Source organism: Eleutherodactylus coqui, chromosome 12, assembly GCF_035609145.1.
Source record: "Eleutherodactylus coqui strain aEleCoq1 chromosome 12, aEleCoq1.hap1, whole genome shotgun sequence".
NCBI lineage: Eukaryota > Metazoa > Chordata > Amphibia > Anura > Eleutherodactylidae > Eleutherodactylus > Eleutherodactylus coqui.
Window position 1 is genome coordinate 28,909,189 of NC_089848.1, and position 22,032 is coordinate 28,931,220.

Below are 22,032 nucleotides of genomic sequence, written 5' to 3' on the forward strand. Positions count from 1 at the left end.
TAAGCCACAATAGTGGCAAGAGTGGGCCCGCCCCCCCTCCCAACAACTTTTACTTCTGAAAAGCCCTCATTAGCAATGCATACCTTAGCTAATCACCACACTACCTCCAACAAAAGCACAATCACTGCCTGCATGACACTCCGCTGCCACTTCTCCTGGGTTACATGTTGCCCAACCCCCCCGCACAACCCAGTGTCCACAGCGCACACCAAAGTGTCCCTGCGCAGCCTTCAGCTGCCCTCATGCCACACCACCCTCATGTCTATTTATAAGTGCGTCTGCCATGAGGAGGAACCGCAGGCACACACTGCAGAGGGTTGGCACGGCTAGGCAGCGACCCTCTTTAAAAGGGGCGGGGCGATAGCCCACAATGCTGTACAGAAGCAATGAGAAATATAATCCTGTGCCACCTCCATCAGGAGCTGCACACGTGGGCATAGCAATGGGGAACCTATGTGCCACACACTATTCATTCTGTCAAGGTGTCTGCATGCCCCAGTCAGACCGCGGTTTTTTATAAATAGTCACAGGCAGGTACAACTCCGCAATGGGAATTCCGTGTGCACCCACAGCATGGGTGGCTCCCTGGAACCCACCGGCTGTACATAAATGTATCCCATTGCAGTGCCCATCACAGCTGAGGTAACGTCAGATTAAATGCAGGTGGGCTTCGGCCCACACTGCATGCCCCAGTCAGACTGGGGTTCTTTAGAAGTGGACACATGCAGTTACAACTCTCTGTGGACCCACAGCATGGGTGGGTGCCAGGAAGCCATTGGCGGTACATAAATATATCCCATTGCATTGCCCATCACAGCTGATGTAACGTCAGCTTTAATGCAGGTGGGCAAAAAATTAATTGGATTACACTGTAGGCGAGGGCCCCAAAAAATTGGTGTAGCAACAGTACTAATGTACCTCAGAAAAATTGCCCATGCCCAACCAAGAGGGCAGGTGAAACCCATTAATCGCTTTGGTTAATGTGGCTTAATTGGTAACTAGGCCTGGAGGCAGCCCAGTTAAAATAAAAATTGGTTCAGGTGAAAGTTTCAACGCTTTAATGAGCATTGAAACATATAAAAATTGTTTACAAAAATTATATAACTGAGCCTTGTGGGCCTAAGAAAAATTGCCCGTTCGGCGTGATTGCGTGAGGTTTCAGGAGGAGGAGCAGGAGGAGGAGGATGAATAGAATACACAGATTGATGAAGTAAAAAGGTCCCCATTTTTGATGGTGATAGAGAACGATGCTTCCATCCATGGGTGCAGCCTACGTATTGCTTAGGTATCGCTGCTGTCCGCTGGTGGAGAAGAGAAGTCTGGGGAAATCCAGGCTTTGTTCATCTTGATGAGTGTAAGCCTGTCGGCACTGTCGGTTGACAGGCGGGTACGCTTATCCGTGATGATTCCCCCAGCCGCACTAAACACCCTCTCTGACAAGACGCTAGCCACAGGACAAGCAAGCACCTCCAGGGCATACAGGGCGAGTTCAGGCCATGTGTCCAGCTTCGACACCCAGTAGTTGTAGGGGGCAGAGGCGTCACGGAGGACGGTCGTGAGATCGGCTATGTACTCCCTCACCATCCTTTTACAGTGCTCCCGCCAACTCAGCCTTGACTGGGGAGCGGTGACACAGTCTTGCTGGGGAGCCATAAAGCTGGCAAAGGCCTTGGAGAATGTTCCCCTGCCTGCGCTGTACATGCTGCCTGATCTCTGCGCCTCCCCTGCTACCTGGCCCTCGGAACTGCACCTTCTGCCACTAGCGCTGTCGTATGGGAATGTTACCATCAGTTTGTCCACCAGGGTCCTGTGGTATAGCATCACTCTCGAACCCCTTTCCTCTTTGGGTATGAGAGTGGAAAGGTTCTCCTTATACCGTGGGTCGAGCAGTGTGTACACCCAGTAATCCGTAGTGGCCAGAATGCGTGTAACGCGAGGGTCTCGAGAAAGGCATCCTAACATGAAGTCAGCCATGTGTGCCAGGGTACCTGTACGCAACACATGGCTGTCCTCACTAGGAAGATCACTTTCAGGATCCTCCTCCTCCTCCTCCTCGGCCATACACGCTGAAAGGATGACAGGCAAGCAGCATGGGTACCCTCAGCAGTAGGCCAAGCTGTCTCTTTCCCTTCCTCCTCATGCTCCTCCCACTCCTCCTCAATGCGCTGAGATATAGACATGAGGGTGCTCTGACTATCCAGCGACATACTGTCTTCCCCCGCCTCCGTTTCCAAGCGCAAAGCATCTGCCTTTATGCTTTGCAGGGAACTTCTCAAGAGGCATAGCAGAGGAATGGTGACGTTAATGATTGCAGCATCCCCGCTCACCATCTGGGTAGACTCCTCAAAGTTTCCAAGGACCTGGCAGATGGCTGCCAACCAGGCCCACTCTTCTGTAAAGAATTGAGGAGGCTGACTCCCACTACGCCGCCCATGTTGGAGTTGGTATTCCACTATAGCTCTTCGCTGCTCATAGAGTCTGGCCAACATGTTGAGCATAGAGTTTCACCGTGTGGGCACGTCACACAGCAGTCGGTGCACTGGCAAATTAAACCGATGTTGCAGGGTCCGCAGGGTGGCAGCGTCCGTCTTGGACTTGCGGAAATGTGCGCTGACCCGGCGCAACTTTCCGAGCAGGTATGACAAGTGTGGGTAGCTTTTCAGAAAGTGCTGAACCACCAAATTAAAGACATGGGCCAGGCATGGCACGTGCGTGAGGCTGCCGAGCTGCAGAGCCGCCACCAGGTTACGGCCGTTGTCACACACGACCATGCCCGGTTGGAGGCTCAGCGGCGAAAGCCAGCGGTCGGTCTGCTCTATCAGACCCTGCAGCAGTTCGTGGGCCATGTGCCTCTTCTCTCCTAAGCTGAGTAGTTTCAGCACGGCCTGCTGACGCTTGCCCACCGCTGTGCTGCCACACCCCGTGACACCGACTGCTGGCGACGTGCTGCTGCTGCTGACACATCTTGATTGCGAGACAGAGGTTGCGTTGGAGGAGGAGGAGGAGGGTGGTTTAGTGGAGGAAGCATACACCGCCGCAGATACCAGCACCGAGCTGGGGCCCGCAATTCTGGGGGAGGGTACGACGTGAGCGGTCCCAGGCTCTGACTCTATCCCAGCCTCCACTAAATTCACCCAATGTGCCGTCAGGGAGATATAGTGGCCCTGCCCGCCTGTGCTTGTCCACGTGTCCATTGTTAACTGGACCTTGGCAGTAACGGCGTTGGTGAGGGCACGTACAATGTTGCGGGAGACGTGGTTGTGCAGGGCTGGGACGGCACATCGGAAAAAGTAGTGGCGACTGTGAACCGAGTAGCGCGGGGCCGCCGCCGCCATCATGCTTTTGAAAGCCTCCGTTTCCACAAGCCTATACGGCAGCATCTCCAGGCTGATCAATTTGGCTATGTGCATGTTTAACGCTTGAGTGTGCGGGTGCGTGGCGGCGTACTTGCGCTTGCGCTTAAACAGTTGCGCTAGCGACGTCTGGACGCTGCGCTGAGAGACATTGCTGGATGGGGCCGAGGACAGCGGAGGTGAGGGTCTGGGTGCAGGCGGGTAGGCACTCGTGCCTGTGTCCTCAGAGGGGGGTTGGATCTCAGTGGCAGGTTGGGGCACAGGGGGAGAGGCAGTGGTGCAAACCGGAGGCGGTGAACGGCCTTCGTCCCACTTTGTGGGGTACTTGGCCATCATATGCCTGCGCATGCTGGTGGTGGTGGCTCCCCAGCTGATCTTGGCGCAACAAAGGTTGCACACCACTGTTCGTCGGTCGTCAGGCGTCTCTGTGAAAAACTGCCACACCTTAGAGCACCTTGGCCTCTGCAGGGTGGCATGGCGTGAGGGGGCGCTTTGGGAAACAGTTGGTGGATTATTCGGTCTGGCCCTGCCTCTACCCCTGGCCACCGCACTGGCTCGGCCTGTGCCCACACCCTGACTTGGGCCTCCGCGTCCTCGCCCGCGTCCACATCCTCTAGGCCTACCCCTACCCCTCAGCATGCTGTATTACCCGTAGTGCAGAAACAGAACGCTGTAGTTAAATGTGCCGCTTATTGGCCTGTGGTTGGAGGCTAACTTTGCTTACGGAACGCACAGCAGAGGCAGGAAAGAATTTTGCGCAAGCCTGCTGTAACACTTAGCTGGCTGCGTATGAATTAGGACAACTACCCCCAGCAGAGACCCAGTACACTTGTGGACAGGAATACAGTGGTGATGTAAGAGGCAACATAGAGGCAGGAAAGAATTTTGCGCAAGCCTGCTGTAACACTTAGCTGGCTGCGTATGAATTAGGACAACTACCCCCAGCAGAGACCCAGTACACTTGTGGACAGGAATACAGCGGTGATGTAAGAGGCAACACAGAGGCAGGAAAGAATTTTGCACAAGCCTGCTGTAACACTTAGCTGGCTGCGTATGAATTAGGACAACTACCCCCAGCAGAGACCCAGTACACTTGTGGACAGGAATACAGCAGTTATGTAAGAGGCAACACAGAGGCAGGAAAGAATTTTGCGCAAGCCTGCTGTAACACTTAGCTGGCTGCGTATGAATTAGGACAACTACCCCCAGCAGAGACCCAGTACACTTGTGGACAGGAATACAGCGGTGATGTAAGAGGCAACACAGAGACAGGAAAGAATTTTGCGCAAGCCTGCTGTAACACTTAGCTGGCTGCGTATGAATTAGGACAACTACCCCCAGCAGAGACCCAGTACACTTGTGGACAGGAATACAGCGGTGATGTAAGAGGCAACACAGAGGCAGAAAAGAATTTTGCGCAAGCCTGCTGTAACACTTAGCTGGCTGCGTATGAATTAGGACAACTACCCCCAGCAGAGACCCAGTACACTTGTGGACAGGAATACAGCGGTGATGTAAGAGGCAACACAGAGGCAGGAAAGAATTTTGCGCAAGCCTGCTGTAACACTTAGCTGGCTGCGTATGAATTAGGACAACTACCCCCAGCAGAGACCCAGTACACTGAGGACGGTCACAGGCAGCCCAAATAGATTTTTTTTCCCAAATGTTTTTGGAAAGGCCCACTGCCTATATACACTAAATATGTCTTCTGTCCCTGCCTCACCACTACTGGCCCTGGACAATGTAAAATTACTGCAGGACACAATGCTCTGCACGGCCGATATACAAAAAAAAAATGTGCAACACTGCAAAAAGCAGCCTCCACACTACTGCACACAGTTAGATGTGGCCCTAAGAAGGACCGTTGGGGTTCCTGAAGCCTAAAATAACTCCTAACGCTCTCCCTATAGCAGCTCCGGCACCAGCAGCACTGTCCCTGATCTCTGTCAGAATGCATCTGTGGCGAGCCGCGGGAGGGGCCGATTTATATACTCGGGTGACACCTGATCTCGCCAGCCACTCACTGCAGGGGGTGGTATAGGGCTTGAACGTCGCAGGGGGAAGTTGTAATGCCTTCCCTGTCTTTCTATTGGCCAGAAAAGCGCGCTAACGTCTCAGAGATGAAAGTGAAAGTAACTCGAACATCGCGTGGTGCTCGCTTCTAGTAACGAGCATCTCGAACACGCAAATACTCGAACGAGTATCAAGCTCGGACGAGTACGCTCGCTCATCTCTAGTGCCTAATATTGTGAATGGAGGCAGAGGCATTTTGTGTGATGAGATATACAACCCCAATTACAAAGAAGTTGGGATGCTATGTAAAATATAAATAAATTAGAAGAAAAAAAGAATGCAATGATTTGTAAATCTCATCTAACCACACTTTATTCACAGTAGAACATAGAAAACATATCAGAGGGGAAGGGAGACATTTTTCCATTTCATTAAAAACAAAAAAAATAAATAAAACTCATTAAGAAATTGATGGCAGCAACACATCTCACAAAAGTCTATCCAGGGCCATGACTACCATCGTGTAGCATCCTCTCTTCTGGGAAGTGAGGAGACCAAATGCTGGAGATCTGGGAGAGGAATGTTGTCCCGTTCTTGTCTGATATACGATTCTAGCTGCTCAACGGTCCTGGGTCGTCTTTGCCGGGTTTTTCATGTTGTAATGCACCAATTGTTATCTATCAGTGAAAGGTCTGGACTGCCGGAGGCCGGTTCACCCCTGGATCCTTCTTCTGGGCAGCCATGCTGTTGTGATGGATGTAGTATGTGGTTAAGTAGTGCCTTCCTGAATTATACAAGACCTTCCCTGAAAGAGACGTTGTCTGGATGGAGCATATGCTGTTCTACAACCTCTATATACAGCTCAGCACTGATAGTGTATTACACAATGCAATTTCAAAATCATTGCATTTTTTTCTTTACATTTATTAACATTTCACACAGCATGCCAAGGGTGGAAATACGGACTATTCATCAATCCCTAAACAATCCTTCCTTGTACCTTTATGGTCTGCTCTTTTATCTAGGAAGAACAGTGATTCAGCCAATTACATGTTGGATACTACTTACCTTCTGTTTCACTCATATGAAGAGTGTGTGTCTTCTATGTCCTACGTAATACCGAGCCTAAGGGAAGATATAGGGGCAGGAGATGAACATGTGGAATCTCTGTGGGTAGAAATACAGGGAGAAAAAAAATAACTAAATCCTGATAGGGGTTTTCTATAGGCCACCAAAAGCAACAGAAGAAACTGAAACCTTACTACTAAGGCAGATAGAAGAGGTGTCAAACCGCAACGAAGTAATTATCATGGGGGACTTTAATTATCCAGATATAACATGGGAAAACAAAACCTGCAAATCTCACAAGAGTATAAAGTTCTTGAGAACAATTAAAGATAAGTACCTTACCCAACTTGTACAGGGGCTAACTAGAGGGAGGGCCACTCTGAACTTAGTACTAACTAACAAACCAGACCGAATAATGGGGCTGCAGGTAGAGAAACACTTGGAAAATAGTGACCACAATATAATTAATTTCCAGCTGTCATCATCACCAGGGAGCGACAAAAAAACTAAACTTTAGTAAAGCAAAATTTGATCAGCTTAGAACTACTAATCGGTAACATGAATTGAGACAACATCCTCAAAAATATCAGTACAGACAACAAATGGGAAACGTTTAAAACATCCTAATTACGTCATGTGAGCAGTTCAAACCCTTTAAAAAAAAAGAACCACAAGTAGAAGGAGACCAATGTGGCTCGACAAGACTGTAAGGGGGGCAATAAACGAAAAAAAAGGAAGCGCCTAAATTATTAAAACAAGAAGGCAGCAAAGAAGCTATAAAATCATACAGGGAAAAAAACAAAATATGTAAAGAAAAGATCAAGATTGCTAAGGAGGAGGCAGAAAGACTGATCGCCAAAGAGACCAAAAATAACCTTAAACTATTCTTCAACTATATTAACAGCAAAAGGATTTGTACTGTTAGCACTGGCCCTTTAATAAATAATGCAGGAGAAATCATAGAAGACAATGTGGGGAAGGCAAATCTATTAAATGGTTTCTTTTCAAGTGTATTGACGAACTAAAAGAAAATGTCACACGAGATGCAGGGGAATAGAACGAGCCCCCGCCAAATATTACATACCTAACGCAGGAGGAAGTACAGAACCAGTTAAAGAGGATTAAAATCGACAAATCACCGGGCCCAGATGGAATAAACCCAAGGGTTCTAAGGGAACTAAGTGATGTGATAGCTAGACCACTATTTCTTATATTTATGGACACTATCAAAGCCGGGGTTGTACCATTGCATTGGCGCATTGCCAATGTGGTTCCAATTTACAAAAAGGGGTCCAAAAGAGAGCCTGTTAACTACAAGCCGGACAGTCTCCTTTCAATAACTGGAAAAACATTTGAGGAGTTTCTGAGAGATGCCATCCTGGAATACCTCAAGGGAGAACAACGGTATAACTCCTCATCAGCATGGGTTCATAAGGCGTCGATCATGTCAGACCAATCTGATCAGCTTCTACAATGAAGTAAGTTCTAGGCTGGACCTGGGAGAGTCTATTGATCTCGTATATCTGGATTTCTCTAAAGCATTTGACACTGTGCCATAATAGGCATAATAGGTTGATATATAAAATGAGACATTTCAGACTGGGTGAAAATGTGTGTATCTGGGTAAAGAACTGGCTCAGAGAAAGGAAGCAGAAGGTGGTAATAAATGGTTTGTACTCTGATTGGGCCACCGTCACTAGTCGGGTGCCACAGGGTTCAGTACTAGAAAAGGAACATATTGAAACATTATTGGAGCATCATTGCGAATGATCCAGACCTCACAGAGATCCTGCCATCCACCCCAATGATAACCTTCCGCAGAGGACACAATATAAGGGACCACCTTGTCAAAAGTCACCTAAACCCCGACACCAACGAGAATTGGTTAAATAGTCGCAAACCGTCTGGGACATTCCCCTGCCACAACTGCACAGCTTGCAAATTCATCTTAAAAAGCAACACATTCACAAGTGCGAGTACAAAGCAAACCTATTCTAACCGCGGGTTCATCAATTGTAGAACCCGCAACGTGGTGTACATGGCCTCCTGCCCGTGCCCCAGGAACTACGTCGGAAAGACCATACAGGAGTTCCGGCGTCGTATCCTGGGGCATGTTGGCAATATTCAACGTGGGGAATCTACCCCACTAGCGGACCACTTTCGGGATGTTCATAATGGTGAACTAAAAGACCTGAAATTCCAGGGAATTGAGATCCTACGGACGAATGCAAGACGAGGTGACATTGATAAAAAATTGTTACAAAAAGAGGCCAACTGGATATTTAGACTAAACACGCTAAAACCAGAAGGCCTTAATGCGACACTAAGTTTCAACTGCTTCTTATAGCCTCTAAGAGGCTCCCTCCTTCGGCCAAAGAACCATTATAATTCTCCTTTGTCAATGATAATATCTCTTAACATGGATGTTTGTATGAAATAATATATATATATATATATGCAAAAATCTTTTTTTCTAGGTATCATCCTATAGATATATATCTACACATCATACAACTTCCCGGCACTACAAAAGCTTCATCTGACCTATCTTTTATATTGTCAATCTAATATCTTGGATATCACATGACTTATGCATGACACTATGATTTAAATGGAGTGCTACTGACAGAGCAGCCAGCTGCAGACCTGGATACCAAACCTCTAAAGTTTTCCTTCCCCCTGTAATCTTCAGGGTAATAAACAAATCCCTTCTATCTGGTTACTATGAAACCTTGTATTACAAGACTGCCTGAGGGGTTTCAGATGCACTTCTATTAAAGTAGAAACTGACGCTGTCTACATCCCTTATAGCAAGTCGATTGCTGGCATGTCTATATACAGTTCATCATATGAACCCTCGGGGAGGGCTGGGCTACGTTCAAATCACACCTTCATTCACGCCCATCTGTCATCTTGGGGTAACGCCCCGCTTGATGACGTGTGACTGTCATATGTGATACACCTATACGTGACATGCAGCCCCTTCATATGATGTGCCGCGCGATTATCGTTTGATGCGGCAGATGCTATAATAAGACAAGATTTAGTGGCTCTCTTACCATCCTTGAGTGATCCTTTTCGCAGCTAAGCCACCGTACTATAGTACATCTGACCTCCAATACCAAGCTCCACCTATGCCAGCATATTATCCAATAAGGAGGCTCGCTACGTGATGACGTCATCACGTGGCGCGTCATGCGTTCCACTGTGGAACGCGGAAGCCTCCACTAACCTTGACCCCTCCTGGTCGTCTATCCAATGAGTAGGCACGCTGCGTGGTGACGTCATCACGCGGCGCGCCATGCGTTCCACCGTGGAACGCGGAAACTAATACACGGTCACCTCAACAGTGGATCGCTCAGACTTCCACCACGATCGGATGGGGGATTATAAACCACGAAAGAAGGGTCTGCAGGATCGCCCAACGATTGCACCATCTCGAGGTATATAAATACAATAACCGGGCATTATCCCCAGGTGGGCGTTCCTTAAGCTAGCTGATACCGCCCCTCGGGGCTCTAATAGGTTGGATCACAAAACTCCTCCCCTAGAGGAGGAGCTACACTTCCTTTTAAGCACTGTCAGAAGCCTCAGCACTTCATAGCCGGCCGCTCACCATCAGAGCCGCAGGCGCTACTTCTTCCACTCTGTCCCTGCTTTATACCCCGGTCTAATCCAGCTTGGACTGACACCTATGGGGTTCTGTCTTCCCTTGCTTTCCTGAATGAAGCCCAAACGGGGCATCCTTCCCCGATTGTAACTAGAATAACCTGTTCTCCTTTCTGAGCTAACCTGTCCTTTCTCTGGGACATATGCTGCTTCGTTCTTTTTTGCCATCCGTCTCTAAGGGCATTTTCCCTGACATACACAGATTGGACATACACCAACTGTGTTAGAGCGGATATAGAGCAACTATAGGGGAGCGTTCCAGTGTAACAAATGCTGACAGATTACCCATTGTGCTGAACAAACGGGCACTAATCTGTATCGATCTGAGAAATCTGGAAGACCAAGGTCTTAATACTGATAGACCTAGCAGGGAATATTCAGGGAGTCATTACCTGGCAACACTCTAATAGTGGCCGACTAGGCTTGATCTGAGGCTGTCATCCACTGCCTGGAGGTGCCTCTTGACATACCTGAAGGGATATTGGTATATATTACTTTATATGCCAGATCTAACCAAAGACCATTTAAAATTAATCCGGCAGCAGTACAAACTTAAGATACTGCGTCGGGAATGGCAATCACGGAGTGGGGACTGTAATTTCTAAGAAGTGGGGACCGTAACTTTACAGAAATATCGAATAAGCGGCACCATTTAAACAGGACCAAACCGTTACTAACGTCCTGATTTTGTAACAAATCTTGCTCTATTGCTCTATGACTCCTTAGATACCCAAATTAATGGGTGATAATCACCCGTGCTCCTGAGGAACTGCCCTTTACTAGGACAGGGAAACGCGTCGAGCCTTCTGAGCCTTTTTTTGTTCAGCATCATTGATGTGCAATGAGCCCATGTTCCTAGCACCTTCAGATGTGCCAACACAAGTGTGCTAGAACTGAGTACCCATTGAAAACTACTTTAAAGGGGTTGTCTCGCGGCAGCAAGTGGGGTTATACACTTCTGTATGGCCATATTAATGCACTTTGTAATATACATCGTGCATTAAATATGAGCCATACAGAAGTTATTCACTTACCTGCTCAGTTGCTAGCGTCCCCGTTGCCATGGTTCCGTCTAATTTCGGTGTCTTCTTGCCTTTTTAGACGCGCTTGTGCAGATCCGTCTTCTCCCTTCTTCTCCCTTCGGCTCCGCTCGGCAGCATCGGCATTTTGGCTCCGCCCCCTTGTACGCATCATCGCGTAGCTCCGCCCCCGTCACGTGCCGATTCCAGCCAATCAGGAGGCTGGAACCGGCACACATCATGGGGCGGAGCTACGCGATGATGCGTACAAGGGGGCGGAGCCACAATGCCGATGCTGCCGAAGGGAGAAGACGGATCTGCGCAAGCGCGTCTAAAAAGGCAAGAAGACACCGAAATTAGACGGAACTATGGCAACGGGGACGCTAGCAACGGAGCAGGTAAGTGAATAACTTCTGTATGGCTCATATTTAATGCACGATGTATATTACAAAGTGCATTAATATGGCCATACAGAAGTGTATAACCCCACTTGCTGCCGCGAGACAACCCCTTTAAGCGTCATCAATATGCAAAACAATATTGTGTTTTAAGTGAGCCGTTTGAGCTTTTCTTGTTCAGCACTGCTGATGTACAATGAGCCCAGGCTTCTAGCACACGCCTATGTGCCAACACAAGTGTGCTAGAACTGAGTACTCATTGAAAATTGTTTCAAGCATCATTAACATGCTAAACAATATCGTGTTCTAAGTGGGTATCAATCCATGTACCGCATTAACCCTTAAAGCATCTGTCCTCCAGTTTGGGATACAGAAAGGGGGTAGAGAATCTTTCCTTCTTCTTTTCAACCATTGGAACCTTTACCCGGTCTCTATATCTACGAGCGTTACTTACTCCCCCTATTATACCTGGGAGATACATTACCCCACACGATCCCTAACCAGGGTTGATCCCTTTCGTAAGTGTGTTACTTCTGTGTATCGTCTGAAAGTGTTATATGTGAGCCCATGTTTTTAATATTTATTAATAAAAGTCATTAAATTTTAAATATCTATATCTGTGAAGGGTTCAGTACTAGGCCCCATTCTGTTCAATATATTTATCACCAACCTGATAGAGGGGCTGCACATTAAATTATCAATATTTGCAGATAACACAAAATTATATAAAACAATACAACAGAGGGCAATGTGCAGCTACAAATGGACCTAGATAAGCTGGGGGCTTGGGCAGAAAAATGGCAAATGAAGTTCAATGTTGATAAATGTAAGGTTATGCACATGGGCAGGAGAAACGGATGTCACCAACATACACTAACTGGGGTACTGCTAGGGAAAAGTGAGATGGAAAAAGACCTGGGGGTACTAGTGCATTGTAGATTTACCTGGAGCAACCAATGCCAGTCAGCTGCTGCAAAAGCAAATAAGGTCTTGGGGTGCATTAAAAGAGGTATAGGGGCAAAGGACGAGAACATTATCCTTCCACTATATAAGGCACTTGTCAGGCCTCACATGGAGTACTGTGTACAGTTCTGGACACCGGTGCTCAGGAAAGAAGTTGCAGTGCTTGAGGGGGTTCAAAGAAGGACAACTAAATTAATAAATGGAATGAGAGGAATGGAATACCCAGAGAGGCTATCAAAATTAGGATTATTCAACCTGGAAAAAAGACAGCTAAGGGACGATCAAATAACTATGTATAAGTACATTAGGGGACAATACAAGGATCTCTTCCATGATCTGTTTATACCCAGGACTGCGTCAGTAACAAGAGGGCGTTCACTACATTTAGAGGAAGGTTTCATCACCAATATAGAAGGGGGTTCTTTACTGTAAGAGCAGTGAGACTGTGAAACTCTCTGCCTGAGGACGTGGTGATGGCAAAATCCATAGAGGAGTTTAAAAGGCGGACTAGACATCTATCTAGAGCGCTATGATATTACAGGACATAAACATTAGGTGACCAGCGGATTATTGTTCTGGGTCTTATATTCAGGTAGGAACTATCAAAGGTTGATCCAGGGATTATTCTAATTGCCATTATGGAGTCGGGAAGGAATTTTCCCCCAAATGGGCTAATTGATTTTCTGCCTCTTGGGGTTTCTTGCCTTCCCCTGGATCAACAAGGTAGTTGCAACAGGCTGAACTAAATGGACATTGTCTTCATTCAGCCTAACCTACTATCTTACTATGTTTTGCCCAAAATTTTACATTACGTTGTAAACACTTGTGGTGCACATATAAATGGCTATTTATCAACAATGTAACAAACCATATGTCCCAGCAGAGCCAACACCGGCGGTGACAATAACGATTGACAATTGTATCTGACCAAAACAAAAACCTCCGATCAGCCAGCTGAGCGCCCCATGCTTCCAGAGCCATTACTACAGGATGTTTTTTACTGTACTATAATCTTAATGATCTCCCTCTCTTTCCAGCAACCTGAGCAGGGAGTTCTGCACCCATAGTTGCCAAAAATACCCAAATTGATGACTCCCACTGCATCCGTAAGATCTTGCTACTAGCTAAATACACGATACATGGAGATAGCTCTCCATCCCCTTGTTATGCAAACAAAACGATGCGATTCTGAAACTCCCACCATTGCCAAGGACCATCTCCTCTAAAAGGACGACCCATAGAGATAATCTAACACACCCATCTCGGCAACTCTAAGGCACCTGAATTTGGTGAAAAGTAAGCTTTGCGTCTACTCACTGCATTGACCACCGGCTGCAACCACATTACTTTTTTGCTTGGCAATCTGAAAAACCCATACTTCATTAAGTTCGATCCCTAAGAAAAAAATCACGCGTGACCCGGCCCCAACTCGGACAATGGGACGCCGGACTGCGACATCAACCTGTGAAAAGACATTACTAAGACAACAATTCACAAAACAGTGAAACCTTCGAGCGACAGATAAAAAATCATCTATATAGTGAATGACCGCTGATACCCGTCACCACTCCAAAAAGGAACTAAAGAAAAATAATAACACAAAATGAGGCAATCACATATAATCTACCGCCCAATAATGAAAACCATCTCGGGCTTTACTGAAATACCATCCTTTACCGCTCTCCAGCAGGGAAACGGCAACTGATGAATGCGCGATCAAAGATGTGTACGAAAAACGCCGTCAGCTGGACTTTTCTTGTCTCCTTCCAGGGAACTAAACCGAATGAGGACACGAGCAATCTCGTAAAAGATTGTCCTAAAATGGGACCGCCATACCCTCTTTAACCCACAGGACACTAAAAGCCCCTTTCTTATCAAAAAAATTAAAACGCCTTCAACACTACCTTTGTTTTTTACATCAGGCAGGCTAACCAAGCCCCCTGTTTTCATCAAAAATTGAAAGCGATTTTAACGCTACCTCCATTTCCACATCAGGTGGGCTAACCAAGCCGCCTGGGCCACCACAGGACACTAAAAGCCCTTTTTCATTATCAAAAATTAAGAGCGATTTTTAACACTACCTTCTTTTTCACGACAGGTGGGCTGACCAAGCCCCCTGGACTAAATCAACAAGTAAAAGCGATTTTCCACATCGGGTGGGCTACCCAAGCCCCCCGGGTCCAAAGAGTTTAAAAGTGAATTTAACGCTATCACAAATTCACTGTCACCATAAACAACCACAGGCGCAGCATTTCAAGCAATTTGACAAATCCACTCACTGCCTTGTCCGTTCTCTGGCTCCGCCAAGGGTAGACTCTGCGCCAATCTGCGTTGCCGTCTCGTATCCTACTTTGTTACATGCTGTTCCTTACTGTGCCTGGGAGAAGCACCATGACCCCCATCGATCCGACGACCACTGCACAGGTCTAGGGCCCACTGACTGGATCCTCTCCTGCGCCTATGCTGCCATTTATGAACATCCCCCATCAAGTTTGATGTTGACTCAGATAACAAGCGGTGGCTCCTCTTGTGAGGGTGCCGTCCATGACGCATGCTCTACCCAGAACCATTGCTTGCCTCGTGATAATACATAACCAGCTGATGGACTTTCGTCCTGTGCTGCTGATGTTCCGCTGCAGCTAAACATGAAAGTGAACTGTGATCTCAGAACTCCCTAGCTTGCACCCCTGTCTCACCCTCCCTATCAGCCAGCTACCACTCCCTCCCACCCTACCCTTATCCATACTACCTCTCCTTGTGGCTGATGCCCTCCCTCCTTTCTCGAATACCCACTATGCACCCATTAAAACACCTCCCCACATGCCTATGATCCCCCTCTTGTGCCTCTGCTGCAAATTGGCCTCTAACTTGCCCCTCCCCCAACACAGAGGGACATTTACTCTGCCTCTTGCTTCTGCATAACAGCCCATAATCCTCCTTCCCACTCTCTCCCCTTCCTTCCCCTCCTCCCTCTTCCCCGCTCAACAATTACCCACTGCCATATCCCCTGCTTATTGCTGCTCCTTTCCTACCGGCTTCACTTTCAAACATATGGGTTGCTGTTCCCGGTCCCCTGTGCGCACGCCCAAGCGCCGTGGTGCTGCCATACCACATGTTATCCAACGCTTACTCTGGCTGGCTCCCCTATCCCAGCTGACAGATGGCAGCCACTTCTCCAGGCTCTCACTCCACTGCCACTGGACTGCACCAGTACGCGCCCCTGTGCGAGCCTGCTCACTTCCCGACACATGTGAAACACAAGGCTTGTGGGACAGATCCGGCCGGCCACCTCATTTTAGATGGCCCATCGGCTGTGCAGCTACTTAACAGGTATTCCACTCACCCAACCTGCAGCTCAGATCTGGAGGCCGCACTTAGTCTGTGACTGGTGAACTCTTCCCCCGGGCGTTGTTACTGAGATCACTATGGGGGTCACTATTACTACTGGGACTACTGCAGAGGTCACTGTTACTATGGGGGTCACTATTACTACTGGGACTACTGCAGAGGTCACTGTTACTACTGGGGACACTATGGGGTCACTATTACTACTGCGACCACTATAGGGGTCACTATTACTACTGGGACTACTGCAGAGATCACTATTACTACTGCGACCACTATAGGGGTCACTATTACTACTGGGACCACTGCAGAGATCACTATTACTACTGCGACCACTATAGGGGTCACTATTACTACTGCGACCACTATAGGGGTCACTATTACTACTGGGACCACTAAAGAGGTCAGACAGAAAAGATAGGCAGATGGACGAGATATTTTTTCATTACATACAGGCCAGTTAGATTCCTCTCAGTGTATAGGCAGATAGAAGAGGGATTTTTCTCAAACCGTATGTAAAAATTTCCCTCCACAAAATGTCCACCTCACACACGCTGCTCATAACACACAGATCAGATAGATTCCTCTCAGTGTATAGGCAGATAGGAGAAAGATTTATCTCAGACTGTGTGTGAAAATGTCACCCCACAGAATGTCCACCTCTCACACGCTGCTCATAACACACAGATCAGATCGAGTCCTCTCAGTGTATAGGCAGATAGGAGAGAGATTTTTACCCTGAAATGTAACGCCCCTTTTTATTCAAATTTCCTACCCAGACTGGAGGTTGCAGCCCCTTGTTATACTTAAAGGCATACTCCATCCCATCAGTCCATATCCACTTCCTTTAGTACTTTACAGCCTTTCAATACATACGACAGTCAGTTTTATTCCTGTCAGTATATACTTTTATTTCTAAATGCGTTTTGTTTTGCCGAGAAGATAACTGTCTCATATATTGCGGGGTACAGATATGTTATTAGTTACATAACATAGGAATGGTCATGCCAGATTTCAGATTTGTGCAGTAAAGATGTGTGTTATTAGTTAACTTACATAGGGGGTCACTTACTTTTATGCATAGGATTGAATAATCAAGTTGCAACCCTTTAAATTTCCAATATTTAGTAGGTAAAGAATGGTTATGGCAAATTTCACATTTGTGCGGTAAAAATTAGCTTTTCCTATTTATGACATAATCAATGCTTGTGCCAAATTTCAAGTTTTTATGACATCAGGAAGTGATGTACGTAAAATTTGGACATTAATTCTTTTTTGCTTAGAATTGAATAATCTAGTTGGGACCCCTTTACTTTTCCTATTTTTAACATATTCAATGCTCGTGCCAAATTTCATGTTTCTACGACACCGGGAAGTTGGAGAATTAGATTCCGTACATAAAATTTGGACGCTAGTTATTTTGTGCTAGAATTGAATAATCGAGTTGGGTCCCATTAACTTTTCCTATTTATGACATAATCTATGCTTGTGCCAAATTTCAAGTTTCTATGACATTGGGAAGTGAGAGAATTAGATTCCGTAAGTAAAATTTGGACGCTAGTTCTTTTGCGCTAGAATTGAATAATCACATTGTGACTCCTTCACTTTTCCTATTTTGGACATATTCAATGCTCGTGCCAAATTTCATGTTTCTATGACATCGGGAAGTTGGAGAATTAGTGGCAAGTCAGTCAGTGAGTGAGTAAGTGAGGGCTTTCGTCTTTATATATATGGATAACCTGTTAAATCTACTGCAGCCATTATGTTACCATAACTTTTCTTTTTTTCTTCTTTGTTGGCAAACAAGGCTGCTAAACTTGACTTGCCACGTTTAGTCCTGGTGGCCTATTATGTACCAGGCCGGCCGCTGGCTCGCTCAGACACTAAGGCCTTAGGTCCACGTGCAGAATCCCACAGCGGATTCCACCTGTGCCACAGCCATGGATATTCTCTCACCTGTCCGGCTTCGGTGCGGGTCTTCTCCGTTCTGGCTGGATCTTCTCTTCTTCTGCAGTGCGGAGCATGTGGACACACCGTCCAGCGTGCCGCACGCATGTGCAGTTCTTTTTTTTAAATCTCCTGCTTTCTCACAGATCCGGGGCCCGTCCGCAGTGTCAGCTGCGGGTGTCCTGCAGATCGGAGGGCTTCCATTGTCTTCAAAGGAAGCTGTCCATCCAGGAATCCGTAGAAAAGGGAGCATGCTGTGATTTTTATCCTGCGTGTGCGATCCGCATGCTGGGATAAAATGACATGCGCAGGTATTTAATAACCTCCACATGTCCAATGATTGTCTATGGCCATATTGAACTGCGGATCGTCTACAGGTGACCCGCACGCATTCCGCGATTCCATTTTGGCCGTGGACATGAAGCCTTAATGTACATTTACACGGGAGATTATCACCTGAATTATTGCTGGAAACAGTGAATTTGGGCAATAGTCATCCCGGCTACAAGCCTACCCCGCCGCCGGGCACCGAGAGGCAAACCGGAGTTGCTTGTTTTTTCAGCAGGACCAAAAACCAAATGACTGTCGGCTGCAGAAACAAGAGTCACTCAATCTTTGGGCGACTCCTGTTTACAGTGAATGATGGCGGGCGGCCAGAACGATCCCCGGCGCATACCGCCTCCATTCACGTGAACGACTATCGCTCCTGTGTAAAGTGCAGCAGTAATAGTCGCCGGTACAGCTGTCATCTCTAATGCAGATGTGAATAGAGCCCAAGAGCGGCTTCACCCGACCGTATTTGTGCGCAAAACACAGAGGATAGGACCCCCTGATTGCAGCGGGTTACTTCTCATGAGTTTTGTGCGCACATTTCACATGTGAGGAAAATAATAGGACCTGCTCGATCTTTCTACGTTTTGCACAGCAAAGGCCCCATAGAATACAAATGTCCAAGGGGGTGCGTGAAGCACAGCGCAAAAATGCTATTAGGTGAGCTGACGAGTAGCGACTACTGAGCGCTTCCTCACATGGCGCCCTGTCAGGTCCCGGATTTACACGGGACAACTACCGCTGGAAATCATTCATTTGAGATTTTTCGGCCGATAGTTGCTCCATGTAAAACCACCTGAACTCCGTATTCTCTCTTGTGGAGGATAAATACAGCAGATACAAGAAAAGGGGTTTATAATTCTTTATTTATATTATATACACAAGTATATATTTAAAGAAGCATCATAATAATTGCATTTTCTTTGGTGGTAGCTGATGCTCTATTGGCATGTATTGGAACGCTATGGTTCCTGGGTGAACAGGCTCTTCTCTTGTTCACCATCCATAGTCAGAGTGGGAACTATGAATTTTAGCCACATGACTGGTCCTGGGGCACTACGGACATCCAGTTTTGGGCATCGCATCTTGATAAAGACTCCAAAGCATTTCAGAAGATGATTAATACGCTTGCGGCGCTCTGCATGTTTATCAGCCGCAGCCTGATGCGGAACCTCTTTAGCGGAAGATGCTGTAAATAAATATATACATTATAAGAGGAGCACTTATAAACCAATCCATGTGATACAATGACACAGCAGGGAAGGCGATCTTCATCATTACCGCTACTCACTTTTACCCCGTGGTTTTTAGTTTAAGAATTTAACAACTACTAATTGCTGTTGCTTCCCTGAACTAGCAAAAGTCTAAAGAAAGTACATTTTACTTTAATTTTAATGCCCCATAATAATATAGTATATGGTATAATCCAGTCCCGTCCCTATGATATACCCTTAGTGACCGGCCAACAAGTCAGCAGCGTTGGTTTACAGACAAACTGTAGAAAACATTCACATTCACATTTAACATTCAAGCTGACATTTAACACAATTAAAGCGGTTGGAATAGTCAAGTTAACGTTTGCTACTTCTGTACATTGCACTGTCTGAGCTTCTGGATTGTCAAGGAGTCTCCGAAAATAATGGAAGAGCGGGCGAATCCCCCACAGGGACGGACAGCATCGCCATACCGGACAGCATCACTATACCGTGACTGTTAGGCCTCATGTCCACGGGGAAAATCAGATCCGCTGCAGATTCTACATGTAGAATCTGCAGCGGGTCCCTCCTGCCCCGCCGACATGAGCGCTGAAAATAGAAATTTAAAAGCATTTACCTATCCGGCGCGGGCGGCGAAGGTCAGCTGTTCCTCACGGCCGGATCTTCATTTTCGGCCGGCGGATGAATTCCTGACGCCGGCGGCACGTCGCCGGCATGTCGTCGACGTGCCGCGCGCATGCGCCGGGCACATCCGCCGAGCCGAAGCAAGGGAGATGCGGCCGTGAGGAAGAGCAGAGCTTCGCGGCCCGCTGCGGGTGAGTAAATGCTTTTAATTCCTATTTTAGGTCTCCCGCGGATCCGGACGGCTTCCATAGGCTTCAATAGAAGCCCGCGGGAGCCGTCCCTGCGGGAGACCCGCATGAAAATGGAGCATGGTCCAGATTTTTTCATGCTCCATTTTTTTTAAAATGCCTTTTATTGACGATCCGCGGGTATTTATCTACCCGCGGGTGGTCAATGCATCCCTATGGGGTGCGGATCCGCGCGCGGGAGATCCGCTGCGGATTTTAAATCACATTTTGCCCGTGGACATGAGCCCTTAATCACTACCATGCAGTGACTAAATACGGCCACCATAAAGTAACCTGATAACATCACTATCATGATTGTGTAATACCGCCATACTGGGACCAGGTATATGACTAAATAAGGCCTAAGTAGAATATGCAGGCGGAGCAGGACACCGTCGGGGCACGGTGTCAGTGGATTTAGACAGAACGAGAATCACTCAAAAGACGCCTTTGAGCGACTTTTAAGCGATTCTCGTTGTGTCTAAATGGGCCTTGAGGGTGACTGCAGCGATCGTGTAGTGGTCCAAGACCACCCAGACGGCTGCAGAGTATCACCCCCTGCAGACTGCAGACATTAATAAAATACTGACTAGACGCAGAAAGAAGAAACAAAGTGACTTACAGGTGACGTCCACTCTGATGGTCAGTATTTTGGAGTCTTCGATTTCAACTGGTTTTCCAGAGAAATCCTTTCGGAATAGATTTCCCATCTGCAGAATTAGATACAAAGACATCGTTAGCAGATGCTGGAGTTCTGGTCAGAGCGGTGGGGATACGCGGAGGATACGCTCACTTCACAGTAATGAATGAAGTGGAAAGATAAGCTGTGTGTCAGTCACCTAACGGTTAATATTCAAATACAGGACTATAACGACCATTACTATGGCAACAGCACCTGTCAGAGTTAGTAAAATTCTGGTGTAATGGCGCAAAAATCATCATTAAGTGGAATCCTTTTAAAACCTTATTTGTGGTAGATAAATTGTTAATTCACACAATATTTACTTCTAACACCTGAATATTAAATTACAGAACATTCCTCACCCCCCCCCCCCCCCCCCATGCACCCAGGAAAGCCCTGACTATTCACTATAAATGCATAAGCCCCGCCTCCTTGTGCTCCCGCTCGCCTAAGAACATCCATACGGGAAAGAAATGTTACGCAATTTTTGAATAGAAAATCCTCAGAATTCATTAGCAGTAAAGTAGATGAGATCCCAACAAATATCATCCACCGGCTGTGGAAATTGGCGCGTAGTGCGGATTATTACATCCACAATATGTCCGTTTCCGGGGATGACGGCGGATTTGTTGCAGATTTTCCTCTTTAAAACCAATAGGGATGAGGAAATCTGCAATCAAATCAATCTACAGGTGATGGAATGCAGTTATTATACCCCTACTGTACCTTATCAGATGAGGAGATCCTTTCTGTCTAACAGATTGGCGAATCACGTTGACGTAACATAATCGCCGGGAGATACACACGGAGTGCATATCTCTTCACCCGTAAAGGATGAAGTGTGAGGAATACCTGAGTGTCGGTCACTTATGTTCTAGCGGTCAGTGTTCTAGAACCGCTTACAGAACAATGGTTACTGTGACATCACAGTGCAGAGAGTTACTGGAAGGGCTTTTCTTAAAGGCACAGTATCATCATTAAGTGGAATCCTTTCCCAGACCGGTGTCACATGAAGTCTCTTCACAAATATCATGTTTTTTGTGATTTTGACACCGGCGTTCTTCTGCAGCAAAAAATGCCATGTCCATTTGTTAGCTATAGGTCAATATGGAACACGAAATGCGCTACAAACACCGCATGTTTTGTGTTGTTTTTCATAACTTTTGGTACATTTTTG